The sequence below is a fragment of the Entelurus aequoreus genome, linkage group LG11, assembly GCF_033978785.1.
Source record: "Entelurus aequoreus isolate RoL-2023_Sb linkage group LG11, RoL_Eaeq_v1.1, whole genome shotgun sequence".
Lineage (NCBI taxonomy): Eukaryota > Metazoa > Chordata > Actinopteri > Syngnathiformes > Syngnathidae > Entelurus > Entelurus aequoreus.
Genome location: NC_084741.1, coordinates 12348820 through 12365614, shown reverse-complemented (window position 1 = coordinate 12365614; position 16795 = coordinate 12348820). Strand labels below are relative to the sequence as shown.

Sequence of the window (16795 nt, the reverse complement as noted above, 5' to 3'; positions counted from 1 at the left end):
GATGCTAACAGCTAACGGTGTGGTTTGAGTGGTAATACGAGAGAAAGAAGGTGCGGATCTGGTAACAAATGGAGGAATAATTAATTCCCAAGAAAAACAGCACGGGGTCCATCGTCTGACTGTGGTTTGGCTTCAAGCGGGAATATGTCTTTACATGTCAACATCTCCGTTCGGTGCCACACCAACTATTTCCACATCAACACCGTAGGACATATACTATTTGATATGCAGCTCATTTTTATGTGACACGTATTGAAATATCTTGTGTGACATCATGTTTTAAACTATTCTAGTGGCGTTCTGTACAAAAAGTGCACTTTAATTTAGTGTTGTTTTGATAAGTCATCTTAGTGACATCATGCACAAAAGTGCACTAATAACTTGTTTTAAAATGTCTCTGACAATCTTGCACTTTCTGTTTTGGAAATGACATGAATGTTTGTGCCACTGCTTAACTGTTTAATAAATACACTTTTGCTAAATTGACTTAGTTGTGATTTCCCTCTCTGCATGAAAGTTTAAAATGAGCATATATTAATGCAATATGAAGAAGAATGTTTTAATGTAAACACATAGAATCATCATACTGCTGTGATTATATGCATCAAGTGTTCATTCAAGGCTAAGGCAAAATATCCAGATATATATCGTGTATCGCGCGATATGGCCTAAAATATCGAGATATTAAAAAAGGCCATATCACCCAGCCCTACAGCCAATATTTCAGAATAATTACAGCCAATAGATTAATATTTGTGTCAATTTAATGATACTTATCAACATTTGATCTAATAAGTGATACTAGTGATTGTTTACTTGATGTAAAAAAAACTGTTAAAGGAACATCTAAAGAACAGACTACCTTCAAAGAACCATAAATCCCATCTCTGCAACGCTGCCAAGGTTGGACTATTTACTGATGGTACACGTACTTCTGTGAAGTATTGTGCTGTAGTGCAGTGTTTTTCAACCTTCAGCCAAGCCGCATTTTTTTCATTGAAAAAATCCGGAGGCAAACCACCAGCAGAAATCATTAAAAAATGAAACTCAGTAGACAATAAAGTTTTCGCAATTGTTGGATATTAATTTAAACCATAACCAACCATGCATCACTATAGCTCTTGTCTCAAAGTAGTCTACTGTCACATCACACCGTGACTTATTTTGAGTTTTTTGCTGTTTTCCCATGTGTAGTGTTTTAGTTCTTGTCTTGCGCTCCTATTTTGGTGGCTTTTCCTGTTGCAGTTTCACGTCTTCCTTTGAGCGCTATTTCCCCGTACTTGGTTTGTTTTAGCAATCAAGAATTTTTACGTTGTTGCTATCTTTTTTTGTGTGGACATTGTTGTCATGTCAGGTACGGATGTACTTTGTGGACGCCGTCTCTGCTCCACACCCCGCTCTGTAAGTTTTTGCTGTCGTCCAGCATTCTGTTTTTGTTTACTTTGTAGCCAGTTCAGTTTTAGTTTCGCTCTACATAGCCATCCCTAAGCTTTAATGCCTTTTCTTAGGGGCACTCACCAATTGTTTATTTTTGGTTTTAAGCATTAGATACCTTTTTACCTGCACACTGCCTCCCGCTGTCGCCTGCATATTGTGATCACGACAAAACGTCGTCTCACACGACGTGTTCCCGACATCTACTAGGCAATTTGCTACCGGCTGCCACCTACTGATATGGTACGGTATGACATGGTTACTCTGCCGAGCTCTAGACAGCACCGACACTCAACAGCACATTATTTGCAGATTATAATTACTGGTTTGCAAAAAATATTTTTAACCCAAATAGGTGAAATTACATAATCTCCCACGGCAAACAAGACTGTATCTCACGGCACACTAGACTCTCGCCAGATCCTTGTAGTTCACTGAGCTCCACACAAGGATCTGGGACTTCTCAAGAGGAGATGTATTTCAGAAGGCGGGGCCTTGTAAAAAAAATCATTGTATGTAATTGGATAAACCACTTGTCCGTTATCTTGAACGACGTGCTACTTCAACCACTCACATCGGAATCAACCCGTGACGCTGATGAGAGCGACGCAGGGAAATCCAAAACAGAAGAGCCGACATATTGGATAACGACAGAGCGAAAACTTAGAGAACTTTTACTGAAACAACGCAGCAATATCAGTCGATGATCTGCGTTTGAACCAAACAGTCGCTTCGGCGCTACGTCACATCTATGAAATCCCGCCCAGCGATCCCGATTGGTTCATTATTTTTTTTGCTACCTTGAAGGACTTTTGCGTTGCCAGAACGTACATGACCGCCATAACCACAACATCAGGGGGTAGCTCCAAACCACCTCAAACCCAGATTCCGATCTAACAAAGGTATTAACTCATTCTCCTTCTATGCCGCATCAGTATGGAATGCACTCCCAACAGGTGTAAAAGAAAGTGCAACTCTATCCTCCTTCAAAAGCGCACTAAAAGAACACCTCCAGGCAACTACAACCATAGCCTAAAACATCCCACCTCCCCGGATTGTAAATAATCAAATGTATATACTTGTTCTTATGCTCTCTGACCTCACTATGTTCACCGCTCGCTGTACATATCCTACCAAGTGAGACCTACACTGTTTCAATGTCCATTTCCCAGATTATATAATTGTTGATGACTGAAGTATGCTGATAGCAACCTAACCTAACCCCCTGGATTGTAAATAATTTAATGTATATACTTGTGTGATGACTGTATTATGCTGATAGTATATATTTGTACCACGAATTGATTAACGTGGCCCCCGACTTAAACAAGTTGAAAAACTTATTGGGGTGTTACCATTTAGTGGTCAATTGTACGGAATATGTACTGTACTGTGCAATCTACTAATAAAAGCTTCAATCAATCAATCAAAGCCTTGGAGCCCAGAGCCTTGTGTGGAGCTCAGCGATTTACAAGGATCTGGCGAGAGTCAGGTTAGTGTGCCGCGGCACAGTGGTTGAAAAACACTGCTGTAGTGAACAAAAGAAACAAGGTTAAATGTGCGTCCAACTTGTTTTGATCCAATCCCTGCAAGACCCGAGTGTTCGCACATACTTTGTTGACGTAGTACACCTGACATTAGGGATGATTAGAGTGTCCGCCCTGAGATCGGTAGGTTGGAGTTCAAATCCCAGCCGAGTCATACCAAAGACTATAAAAATGGGACCCATAACCTCCCTGCTTGGCACTCAGCAACAAAGGGTTGGAGTTGGGGGTTAAATCACCAAAATGATTCCCGGGCGCGGCGCCGCTGCTGCCCACTGCTCCCCAAGGGGATGGGACAAATGCAGAGGACAAATTTCACCACATCTAGTGTGTGTGTGACAATCATTGGTACTTTAATCTTTAATCTTAATGTTCGTTAAGAAATTATCAAGTTCGAGCCCATTATCGAATCCTCTTATCGAACCGATTCCTTATCGAATCCAGAAAGGTTGTTGTGTGTGCATTGAGTTCCAAAAGCAATAGATGTTATGTGACTGGGCCGCGACGCTGTTTATATGGAGGAAAGGCGGACGTGACGGAGGACAGCATGCGGCCGTTATAGGGGGAAGGTTTCAGGTGAGAGAGGACGCTAAAGGCACGCCCCCAGGGAGCATATAGTGCTGCTATATGCGTTGTAAATAACAAAATTGCTGACAAACACATCACCAACATGGACAAGGTGCCGCTCACTTTCGACATCCGGGGAAGCACACTGTGGAGAAGAAACCCCGTTTCCATATGAGTTGGGAAATTGTGTTAGATGTAAACATAAATGGAATACAATGATTTGCAAATAATTTTCAAGCCATATTCAGTTGAATATGCTACAAAGACAACATATTTGATGTTCAAACTGATAAACTTTTTTTTTTGTGATAATAATCATTAACTTTAGAATTTCATGCCAGCAACACGTGACAAAGAAGTTGGGAAAGGTGGCAATAAATACTGATAAAGTTGAGGAATGCTCATCAAACACTTATTTGGAACATCCCACAGGTGAACAGGCAAATTGGGAACAGGTGGGTGCCATGATTGGGTATAAAAGTAGATTCCATGAAATGCTCAGTCATTCACAAACAAGGATGGGGCGAGGGTCACCACTTTGTCAACAAATGCCTGAGCAAATTGTTGAACAGTTTAAGAAAAACCTTTCTCAAGTAGCTATTGCAAGGAATTTAGGGATTTCACCATCTACGCTCCGTAATATCATCAAAGGGTTCAGAGAGTCTGGAGAAATCACTGCACGTAAGCAGCTAAGCCCGTGACCTTCCATCCCTCAGGCTGTACTGCATCAACAAGCGACATCAGTGTGTAAAGGATATCACCACATGGGCTCAGGAACACTTCAGAAACCCACTGTCAGTAACTACAGTTGGTCGCTACATCTGTAAGTACAAGTTAAAACTCTCCTATGCAAGGCGAAAACCGTTTATCAACAACACCCAAAAACAACGCCGGCTTCGCTGGGCCTGAGCTCATCTAAGATGGACTGGTACAAAGTGGGAAAGTGTTCTGTGGTCGGACGAGTCCACATTTCAAATTGTTTTTGGAAACTGTGGACGTCGTGTCCTCCGGACCAAAGAGGAAAAGAACCATCCGGATTGTTCTAGGCGCAAAGTGTAAAAGCCAGCATGTGTGATGGTATGGGGGTGTATTAGTGGCCAAGACATGGGTAACTTACACATCTGTGAAGGCACCATTAATGCTGAAAGGTACATACAGGTTTTGGAGCAACATATGTTGCCATCCAAGCAACATTACCAGAGATGCCCCTGCTTATTTCAGCAAGACAATGCCAAGCCACGTGTTACATCAACTTGGCTTCATAGTAAAAGAGTGCGGGTACTAGACTGGCCTGCCTGTAGTCCAGACCTGTCTCCCATTGAAAATGTGTGGCGCATTATGAAGCCTAAAATACCACAACGGAGACCCCCGGACTGTTGAACAACTTAAGCTGTACATCAAGCAAGAATGGGAAAGAATTCCACCTAAGAAGCTTCAAAAATGTGTCACCTCAGTTCCCAAACGTTTACTGAGTGTTGTTAAAAGGAAAGGCCATGTAACACAGTGGTGAACATGCCCTTTCCCAACTACTTTGGCACGTGTTGCAGCCATGAAATTCTAAGTTAATTATTATTTGCAAAAAAATAAAGTTTATGAGTTTGAACATCAAAATATCTTGTCTTTGTAGTGCATTCAATTGAATATGGGTTGAAAATTATTTGCAAATCGTTGTATTCAGTTTATATTTACATCTAACACAATTTCCCAACTCATATGGAAACGGGGTTTGTACTTGCTCACCTCTGTCAATTCTTACCATTTCCTCCGATCGATCCGATGGATGGAGCGTATGCAGATTCCCCCGACCGATGATTGACAAAGACGCTTTCGATGATCATTTTCCGTGAAAAGCAACACACACACACTTACACACACTTACACACAAAAACTGCAAAAGAGAGGCAGAGAAATGACACAAATGAGAAGACTAGCATGGTCCTGGCTGCACAATGTAAACATCAACAACACCCGCCACTGAACAACGGAGGCGCTTCAGGGAGGAGTTTTCAAGTGGGAGCAGATCATTAAAAAAGCTGGGATTAACATGTGGATGTTTATTATTATGTATACCGACCGCACATTTTTCCCCAAGCATCCTCTTTTGGACGGGTTCAGCCGAGTGTGGCTAATCATGCATGCTAACATTAGCCGTCTTCCCCTAAGCTACATAGAAACTCACTTGCTACGGTGCTAACGTTAGCTTTGTACTTTGCATGACTTAAGTAGGAAGAAATAAAAAAAATGGCCTTACCCAGGCGTCGGCGGCGTCGGGGAAGAGTTTGCGGACGAGCGGGGCCTGTCACGCCTTCCTCTGGGTTAGCTGTTAGCCAGGAGCTAAGTAGCTACCGCCTCACCCCCGTCGCTGCGTGCTGTTTTCCAGGGGTTAGCCGGAGCCATTTTTTGGGGGCGCTAAAAGCGCGCCCGCCGCTCCCAGACAATAAACACGGGCGGATACCGCCGTCGTTCTCCCTTCTACCACCCCCGAGCACGACGGTTGCAACACCGGCTGTAAATGTAGGCAATAATGGTGGGCGCTAATAAATTTGGGGTTAAAAAAATAAAAAAAAGAGTGACGTGTGCGCCCCAAACATCGCTTCTTTCCGGCCCTGGGAATGTTTCCGGGCACTATGCTCGCTGCTAATATGCCAAAGCGGGGCGTTTTATTCTTTTATTAATCTCCAAATATACACCCGAGCAACTGTGATATTTTCGCCATGGACAAAAATAACGCCATTGAGAGGTGAAATATGCGTTCATTTTGTGTCAGGCAATGTGCGAGGCGTACTAACACGACGACGACTTAGAAAGGCATGTTTCCACTACACGGTGGTGTCAAACTCGTTTTTATTGAGGTTATAACAACAGATAATGTATGAATTCGTATTTGTATTTTATAATTATATTTTATTTACGTACAACAAAGGTATCAAACTCAAGGCCCCCGGGCCAGATGTGGCCCGCCACCTCATTTAAATGGCCCGCCAGTGCCTGATATAAAAAAAAGCATCAATAAAGTACCAATATATTTTATTACGCTTCATTTTGGCAGAAAAAAATACATGTAAAGCATTAAATTTGATACATTTTAAACTGTAATAGTTTTCAATATTGTAACAAATGTGAAAATGGTTCATTTCTAAAAAAAAAAAAAAAAAGTTAAATTAAAAATAAATACTTTAGAATGTGTTATCACTAGAGATGTCCGATAATATCAGCCTGCCGATATTATCGGACGATAAATGCTTTAAAATGTAATATCGGAAATTATCTGTATCGTTTTTTTTTATTATCGGTATCTTTTTTTTTTTTTTTTTTTTTTTTTTTAATTAAATCAACATAAAAAACACAAGATACACTTACAATTAGTGCACCAACCCAAAAAAACTCCCTCCCCCATTTACACTCATTCGACACAAAAGGGTTGTTTCCTTCTGTTATTAATATTTTGCTTCCTACATTATATATCAATATATATCAATACAGTCTGCAGGGATACAGTCCGTAAGCACACATGATTGTGCGTGCTGCTGGTCCACTAATAGTACTAACCTTTAACAGTTAATTTTACTAATTTTCATTAATTACTAGTTGATGTAACTAACTGTTTTTATATTGTTTTATTTTCTTTTTTATTCAAGAAAAGGTTTTTAATTTACTTATCTTATTTTATTTTTAATTTTTAAAAAGGACCTTATCTTCACCATACTTGGTTGTCCTAATTAGGCATAATAATGTGTTAATTCCATGACTGTATATATCGGTATCGGTTTATATCGGTATCGTTAATTAAGAGTTGTACAATATCGAAATATCGGATATCGGCAAAAAGCCATTATCGGACATCCCTAGTTGTCACGTCAACATGCTAACATTAGAATATTCACTTTTTACGCCATTTTTGCAGCCGTACACCTCCAGAGTCAGACAACTTGGTATTGGACACATGTTGACTGTTATTATGCTAACGTTAGCATGCTAGCTGTTGCCCTCAAGAGTCATTTAACTGGGTACTTGACAAATGCTAGCGGCGGTGCTGCTCGCTGCTAATATTCCAATACGGGACGTTTTATTCTTTTATTCATCTCCAAATATACACACAAGCAACTGTGATATTTTCGCCATGGACAAAAATAACGCCATTGAGAGGTGAAATATACGTTCATTTTGTGTCAGGCAATGTGCGAGGCGTACTAACACGAAGACGACTTAGAAAGGCACGTTTCCACTACACGGGGGTGTCAAACTTGTTTTTATTGAGGTTAGAACAACAAATAATGTATTAATTTGTATTTGTATTTTATAATAATATTTTATTTACGTACAACAAAGGTATCAAACTCAAGGCCCCCGGGGCTAGATCTGGCCCGCCAATTCATTTAAATGGCCCGTCAATGCCTGAAAAAATAAAATGCGTCAATAAAGTACCAATATATTTTATTACTCTTCATTTTGGCAGGAAAAAAAATACATGTAAAGCATTAAATTGCATACCTTTAAAACTGTTATAGTTTTCAATATTGTAACAAATGTGAAATGGTTAATATAAAAAAAAAGGTTGTTAAATTAAAAATAAATACTTTATGAATAAATAAATACTTCCCCTCCAGACACCGTTTCTTTGAACTCTTTTACGACCTTTTCTTTGAACTGTTTTATAACAAAGGTGATGGCTGTTTATGACCCCCCTCCCTTAGAAACAGCTGTTGCCATGTAATTAGGGAAAGTCCAAATAAAAGAGGAGGCTACAATCTTTCGTCAGAGCGTGGAACACTGTACAAGGGTACAGGCGTTTCTCCTCATTGAGCCAAATGTAATTCTGTCTCTGTTTAATTCCTTGCTTCTTGTCTTGTTTAATAGATGTCATCAGTGTTTGAACCTGACACCCTGCTATAACAAACTCAATCATTTTATGCTAGGGTTTTAGTGTCAATTAACCCCCGGCCGGAGGTTCATGGCACTGATAACAGGCCCATTAAAATTTCCATGATCATTTTAGAATGTTCAAATTATGCTTGTATGTTTAAGTCCTATACATGTAGGCATTTAAAACTGCTGGCTTATAATTGTGCTACCTATTAAAGTTCTATCTTTGTATTGCCGACGCTAGTTGGTTTAGCTAACAACGTAGCTTAGCTTAGCTAGCTAACCTTTTGGAATTTGTTGATACGTGACGATATGTATGTGTTGCAATAAATGCGGTTATAAACAAAATGTAGAGATTTATTTGACATAAAGAACATAAATGTCGCTTTCAGTCCCCAGCCTGCGTTTTTTTTATTCATTCAGTCATTTTAATCACACGGATGTGAATCACTGCGACTTGTATCGCTCTGAATTCTTAAGTGTTCATCATGGGTTGGAGGGAAAGTGATGATGATGAGGAGGAGGATGGAAACTCTTAATCACGAATGGAAATGATCGTCAAAATATCAATTTGTTGCGGGGTTTTTCCTCTCATTCAGAAGCCCATAGAGATAGTTGCTCATTTAGCTTCGCTTCCAATGTTGCCATGGTGATATAATTATGACTGTATTTATCAAACATCAGTACTATTTAAGTTTATATCGTTGACGAACATTTTTCCTAAAAACGTAATGTCTAAAAAACCTTATTTTTTTCATATTTTTTGCTTATTTATTGCGTTTTTTTTCCCTTTTTCAATTAACGCCAAAGCGACATAGCAGTTTTGAACTGCCTTAGTTATATGACTAAAGTGTATGACGGCAAAATAGGCTAAAAAAAAATGGCATGCTAACAATTAGCATGTGTCATGGACTAAGTTATACGACTCTGAGGCGTACAGTTAAAAAATTGGCTAAAAAAAGTTCACATGCTAATGTTAGCAAGCTAGCATGCTAACCCTAAAATGCTAACATTTGGCATGTGTCAAGTACCAAGTTATACGACTCTGAAGTGTAAGGTTAAAAAATTGGTAAAAAAGTTCACATGCTAATGTTAGCAAGCTAGCATGCTAACTATGACATGCTAGCACTTAGCATGTGTCACGGACAACGTTATAGGAATCTGAGGCGTACAATTAAAAAATGCTAACCTTAAAATGCTAACACTTAGCATGTGTCAAGTACCAAGTTATATGACTCTGAGGCGTACGGCGGCAAAATTTTGTAAAAATCAATTGTCATGCTAACATATAGCATGTGTCAAGTACCAACTTATATGACTCTGAAGCGTACGGTTAAAAAATTGGCAAAAAAGTTCACATGCTAATGTCAGCGAGCTAGCATGCTAACCCTAAAATGCTAACAATTAGCATGTGTCAAGTACCAAGTTATATGACTCGGAAGCGTACGGTTAAAAAATTGGCAAAAGAAGTTCACATGCTAATGTTAGCTAGCTAGCATGCTAACCCTAAAATGCTAACACTTAGCATGTGTCAAGTACCAACTTATATGACTCTGAAGAGTACGGTTAAAACATTGGCAAAAATGTTCACATGCTAATGTCAGCGAGCTAACATGCTAACCATGACATGCTAACACGTAGCATATGTCAAGTACCAAGTTTTATGACTGAGGTGTAAAACTGCAAAATTGGCAAAAAAATAAAAGTTAGCATGCTAACACTTCACATGTGTCACGCACCAAATTACATGACTCTGAGGCGTACGGTTATTAAAATTCCCCCCAAAAAAGTTAACATGCTAATGTTAGCTAGCTAGCATGCTAACCCTAAAATGCTAACACTTAGCATGTGTCAAGTACCAAGTTATATGACTCTGAGGTGTACGGCGGCAAAATTTGGAGAAAAAAAAATTGTCATGCTAACATGTAGCATGTGTCACGGACCAAGTTATATGAATCTGAGGCGTACGGTTAAAAAATTGGCAAAAATGACCACATGCTAATGTTAGCAAGCTAGTATGCCAACCCTAAAATGCTAACACTTAGCATGTGTCAAGTACCAAGTTGTATGACTCTGAGGCGTACGGTTAAAAAATTGGCAAAAAAAAGTTCACATGCTAATGTTATCAAGCTATCATGCTAACCATGACATGCGAACACTTAGTATGTGTCAAGTACCAAGTTATATGACTCTGAGGCATACGGTTAAAAAATTGGCAAAAAAAAGTTCACATGCTAATGTTATCAAGCTAGCATGCTAACCATCACATGCTAACAATTAGCATGTGTCAAGTACCAAGTTATATGACTCAGGTGTACGGCGGCAAAATTTAGGGAAAAAAATTGTCATGCTAACATATAGCATGTGTCACGGACCGAGTTATATGAATCTGAGGCGTACGGTTAAAAAATTGGCAAAAATCACCACATGCTAATGTTAGCAAGCTAGCATGCTAACCCTAAAAAGCTAGCACTTAGCATGTGTCAAGTACCAAGATATATGACTCTGAAGTGTACGGTTAAAAAATTGGCAAACATTTTCACATGCTAATGTTAGAAAGCTAGCATGCTAACCCTAAATGCTAACACTTAGCATGTGTCAAGTACCAAGTTATATGACTCTGAAGTGTACGGTTAAAAAATCGGCAAAAAAGTTCACATGCTAATGTTAGCGAGCTAGCATGCTAACCCTAAAATGCTAACACTTAGCATGTGTCAAGTACCAAGTTATATGACTCTGAGGCGTACGGCGGCAAAATTGGCAAGAAGAAAAGTTTAGCATGTTAGCATAGTAACATTGGCATGCTAACAGTTATGGCAGCAAAATTGTCTGAACGAGTTAGCACGCTACCGTTAGCGTTGCTGTCTTTTTGTCCGACGTGGCGTTGCAAAAAGACAAAGGTGGTTTGGAGCGTGCACATTGCAGCCTGGCAGCCTCCTGCTGGTGAAAAGTGACAACTACACCACTGCAGTGCACAGGTTGTGCCCTAGAAAGTAACCCACCAATAAATATGCACAGTACATCTTTGTAATAAGGTGATATAAGGCAGTTATTTCTTTGCAGACTTTTCATTTCCTGGACGTTGAAGTGTTCTCCTCCCACTACCTTACACAACTGACCCACTTTCCTTCCACTTCCACTCGCTGGTTTATTGCCTTTCACACCTTTCTGTCTTCTTCTGGCGGGGATGTTGTCACTTCACACAACACCATGCAGGCACAATATCTACCACTCCTTTTTGGCACAATATCTACCACTCCTTTTTGAAAGGACAGAATAAATACATTTGAGACAAAATGAACGTAGGAGTCATGTTCTTAACTATATATATTTATATATATATATATATATATATATATATATATATATATATATATATATATATATATATATATATATATATATATATATATATATATATATATATATATATATATATATATATATATATATATATATATAGAATAGAATAGAAAGTACTTTATTGATCCCTGGGGGAAATTCTGCACCACAGTTTGCTCACAATAGACAAGAATAATAATAAATAATATAATATATATAATATAATATATTATATATTATATATTATATATTATATATATATATATATATATATATATATATATATATATATATATATATATATATATATATATATATATATATATATATATATATATAAACCTGCGATGAGGTGGCGACTTGTCCAGGGTATACCCCGCCTTCTGCCCAAATGCAGCTGAGATAGGCTCCAGCACTCCCCGCGACCCCAAAAGGGACAAGCGGTAGAAAATGTATGGATATATATATATATATTTTTTTTTTTAAATATCATGAAATAAATGTTGACATCTGTGTAATAAATGTACCTCCGCCATGTAAACAAATAAAGTTTTCCTTGACAAAAAGAGTTTAAAACAAAAAACAACAACATGAAAATAATAATACAACTTAAAATCGACGTATTGATCTGAAGTTGAGTTAGAGATTTTTTGAAAAAAGAGGGGGAAAAAAAGGATTACTTATTTTTAACAAATTAATGAGTGGGACCTTCTTGGATCCCCAAAAATGTTAATGTTTTTTTTTTTTTTTTTAAACTGTCAATACTCCAAAAAAAATAAAATAAAAACCAATGTTGTTATGAATTATTGACCTATTTAAGGCTCCAATTACTTTACATTAAATATTCCACTTTAAAATATTATTTAGGGAAAATATTGGATATTTTGTGTGTTTGTCATGTAAAAAATAAAGTTTTCCTTGACAAAAACAGTTTAAAACAACATGAAAATAATAATAAAACTTAAAAACGACATATTGATCTGATGTTGAGTTAGATATTCAAGCATTGAAACAAAAAAGTATGACTTATTTTTAACAAATTAATGAGTGGGACCCTTTTGGATCCCCCAAAATGTTAATACTCAATACTCAAAATATAATAATGAATCAAAATCAATGTCGTTATGACTTATTGACACGTTCAATGACTTCACATTTTATGGTGTTTTTGCCATAAAAACAAAGTTTCCTTGGACAAAAAAAAGGGCATAAAACAAACAAACATAGAAAAAATAATAACAAATTATAATCGACTGATAGATCTGAAGTTGATCTAAAAATGTAAGTGTTGAAAGTAAAAAATAAATGTATGATTTATTTTTAACACTTTTATGAGTGGGACCCTTTTGGATCCCCAAGACCTTTGGTGTGATTTTTTTAACTGTCATTGCTCAAAAACAAACAAACAAAAAAAGAATCAAAATCAATGTTGTTATGAATTATTGACATATTTAAGGCTACAATGACTTCACATCAAATATTTCATTTTAAAATATGTTTAGTCAAATATTTCATTTTAAAATATGTTTGGGGGGGAAATATTACATTTTGTGTTTTTGCCATAAAAACAATATTTTCTTTGACAAAAAGGCCATAAAACAAACAAACATTAAAAAATATATATAAATTATAATCGACCAACAGATCTGATTGTTAAAAGTAAAAAAAATAAAAAATGTACAATGACTTACAGTATTTTTAACACTTTTATGAGTGGGACCCTTTCGGCTCCCCAATACTTTAACTATATTTTATTTTTTTAAACTGTAATTGCTCAAAATGACAAAATAATAAAAATGTGTAATCGACGCATAGATCTGAAGTTGATGTCTAAATTTAAGCTTTGAAAGTAAAAAAAAAAAAAAAGATTAAACTTTTAACACTTTATGAGTGGGACCCTTTTGGATCCCCAACACCTTTAGTGTGATTTTTTTTTTTACATTAAAATAAAAAGAAAACAAATCAATGTTGTTATGAATTATAGACATATTCAAGGCTCCAATGACTTTACATCAAATATTTCACTTTAAAATATTTTTAGGGGGGTAATATTACATTTTCTGTTTTTGCCATAAAAACAAAGTTTCCTTGGACAGAAAAAAGGGCATAAAACAAACAAACATAGAAAAAATGATAACAAATTATAATCGACTGATGGATCTGAAGTTGATTTAAAAATGTAAGTGTTGAAAGTAAAAAATAAATGTATGATTTATTTTTAACACTTTATGAGTGGGACCCTTTTGGATCCCCAAGACCTTTAGTGTGATTTTTTTAACTGTCATTGCTAAAAAAAAAAAAAAAAACAACAATGAATCAAAATCAATGTTGTTATGAATTATTGACATATTTAAGGCTACAATGACTTCACATCAAATATTTCATTTAAAAAAATTTTAGGGTACAAATGTGGCATTTTGTGTTTTTGCCATAAAAGCTAAGTTTTCTTTGACAAAAAGGGCAGAAAACAAATATTTAAAAAATAAAATAAATTATAAGTTGATCTAAAAATGTAGTTGTTGAAAGTACCTTTTTTTTTTTTTAAAATAGTATGACTTATTTTTAACACTTAAACACATTTGGTAACCATCGGAAGAGTTTTTCCCCTTGGGTTATTTCCCAGCAGACACAAGACATTGAAACAACGTTGACAACTTGTTGAATTAGGTCCTGACGTTGAGCAACTCAAACATAACATTGAAACAACATGCTTTTGACGTCACATCAACGTCAGGTTCTGACGTTGATGTGACCATTGAATTTTGGTCATTTCCCAACCAATATTCTACAACTCAAACTTAACGTTGAAACAACATGCTTTTTGACGACGTTAAATCAACGTTGGGTTCTGATCGTTGATATTTGGTCATTTTCCTACCAACAACATGGATCCAACACCCGCACTCACCCTTTGGAGCACAGCTGTAATTTAGATGTTTCTTCTGCTCCTATTGTTCATAGGTCATAAAAGTATCAATAATTATTGATATTGTGTCACCCAGCGCTGACTGTTACACGTAACGTTACACAATGGTTGTGTGTGTGCTGCGCCACAACAATATCAACACAACACAGCAAACACACAACTACAATCTAAACTAGACTGGAATTTTTCCCTTTAAAATATTTTAATATTTGAGGTTTTTTTTCTTGTTTCTGCTGATTGGTTATTTTCATTATTGTCATACAACAAATATTAAACACAAATCTTCGACACTGGAAGAAAAAAAAAGAACGCTTTGTGTTTTTCCATTTTTTTTTTATTTCAAAACGAAATTCAAGTAAACCAATATTTTTTTTAATTTTTTTTTCAATTTCCATTCATGAAGCAAAAATCCAATAAGTAAAAGTACAATAATCTGTGTATCATTCCTTCATTTGCTTTTTTCATTTGAAACCAACACAAAACAACAAATAACAACTTGTTTTTTTTAAGTTGTACATATATTTTAAATACAATATATAATTTAATGTGTATATATCTTAAATATAATATATATATATATATATATATATATATATATATATATATATATATATATATATATATATATATATATATTATATTTTTATTTTATATAAGAAAAATATATATACAGGACAAAAAATATATATATTGTATATATTTTTTCATATTTCTTATATATATTTTAATTTTAATTTTATATATGTATATAATATAAGAAAAACATATATAATACAAAATAATATATAGAGTATAAAAAATATATATTGTATATATTTTTTCATATTTCATATATTATATATATATTTTTTCTTATTTATGTATATATTTATATATGATATATATTTGTATACATATATAAATCAATATATATGTATAAAATATATGCATGCATATATAGAAATATAAGATATACATAGAAGAGAAGACATAAAAAAAAATATAAATTTATATATAGAATATGTATGTATTATGTAATTTAAAAATAAATAAATAAATAAATAAATATATAAATAAAAAAATATATATAGTCAATCAAATATGAAGAATATCAAGCGTATAAACTGAATTTTTGCCACTCCATTTGATCCTTCTTGATGTTCTCCGTGGACTTGCAGGTAAACAAAGGAAGAAGAAGGTGAGGTTAGGTTAGGTTTAAGTTATCCAGGATCTCTTCCTGGTTTTTCTGTCTTCACCACAGCAAACATTGCACACGTGGAACGTGCACAACTTTATGACTTCATAACCTCGTTAGGTCTCGCCAGGATTGTCAATTAACGACAACGTCATTTTCCCACGCCACTGATTGGTCAGTGGGCGGGCCATTTTACCGGCTTCGACCTCTGATTGGTCAGTGGGCGGTACTTATTTTTCTACGTTTGTTCACCTGCCGCCACGTAAAACTACTTCCGGGGGTGTATATATTTCATTTAATGTAATGAACATATGTTTGAGCAAATCTATATATTACCATTTATTTTGTTTTACCTACAAAAAAATGTGATTTTTCCTTGCGTGGTTTCAAATGAAAAGAGGAATGGTGCGCAGACCAAAAGAGACTTTGTGCGTACCCTAAGATATCAGTGTCGCCGTGACAACAACATGTTGGTACTGTACACTTCATCAAATATTAACACAGAATGTTCTCAAATGAAAATATTTTTGTTGTTTTTTTACCTGATTGTACTAGCGATACAAAATACAATACTGCCACAAATCAGGTCAAGCATTGAGAAAAGTGTGAGGGCTATGGCTTGTGGGACTCCACACACTTTGCTACGGACCTCCTGTGGAACATCCCAGACGTGCCAGCGCCAGTCCCCTCGGAAACACAGACTTTGTCACGCGGCGTCACACCACTTCCCCTGCGAGGGGGGTGGAGGGAGCTAAGGTGCTAACGTTCAAGGCGGGGGCTGTCAGTAAGAACTGGCGGGAGGAGCGGATGACGAGTCTCTGCGTGAGCAAACATACTTTGATGTTGTGGATTACTTAGGTGGACTGTGCAAGGTGGTGGTTATCATTAATAACCGGCAAGGGAAGGAGGGATCGCATCAATGATCCGGCTTGACTACTGGACATA

At 36.3% G+C, this 16795-nt stretch overlaps 1 protein-coding gene across 1 annotated transcript in view; it reads right to left on the bottom strand.

The window, feature by feature from the left end:
- The window catches only part of si:dkeyp-69b9.6 (uncharacterized), a 21519-nt gene extending 15318 nt beyond the window's left edge, over positions 1-6201 (bottom strand). The window contains exons 1-2 of the mRNA XM_062062520.1: positions 5797-6201; positions 5302-5433 (exon numbers count right to left, since the gene is read on the bottom strand). The gene's annotated coding sequence lies outside the window, so the exon portion shown is untranslated. The remainder of the gene's footprint in view (positions 1-5301; positions 5434-5796) is intronic.
- Positions 6202-16795: the final 10594 nt, after the last annotated feature.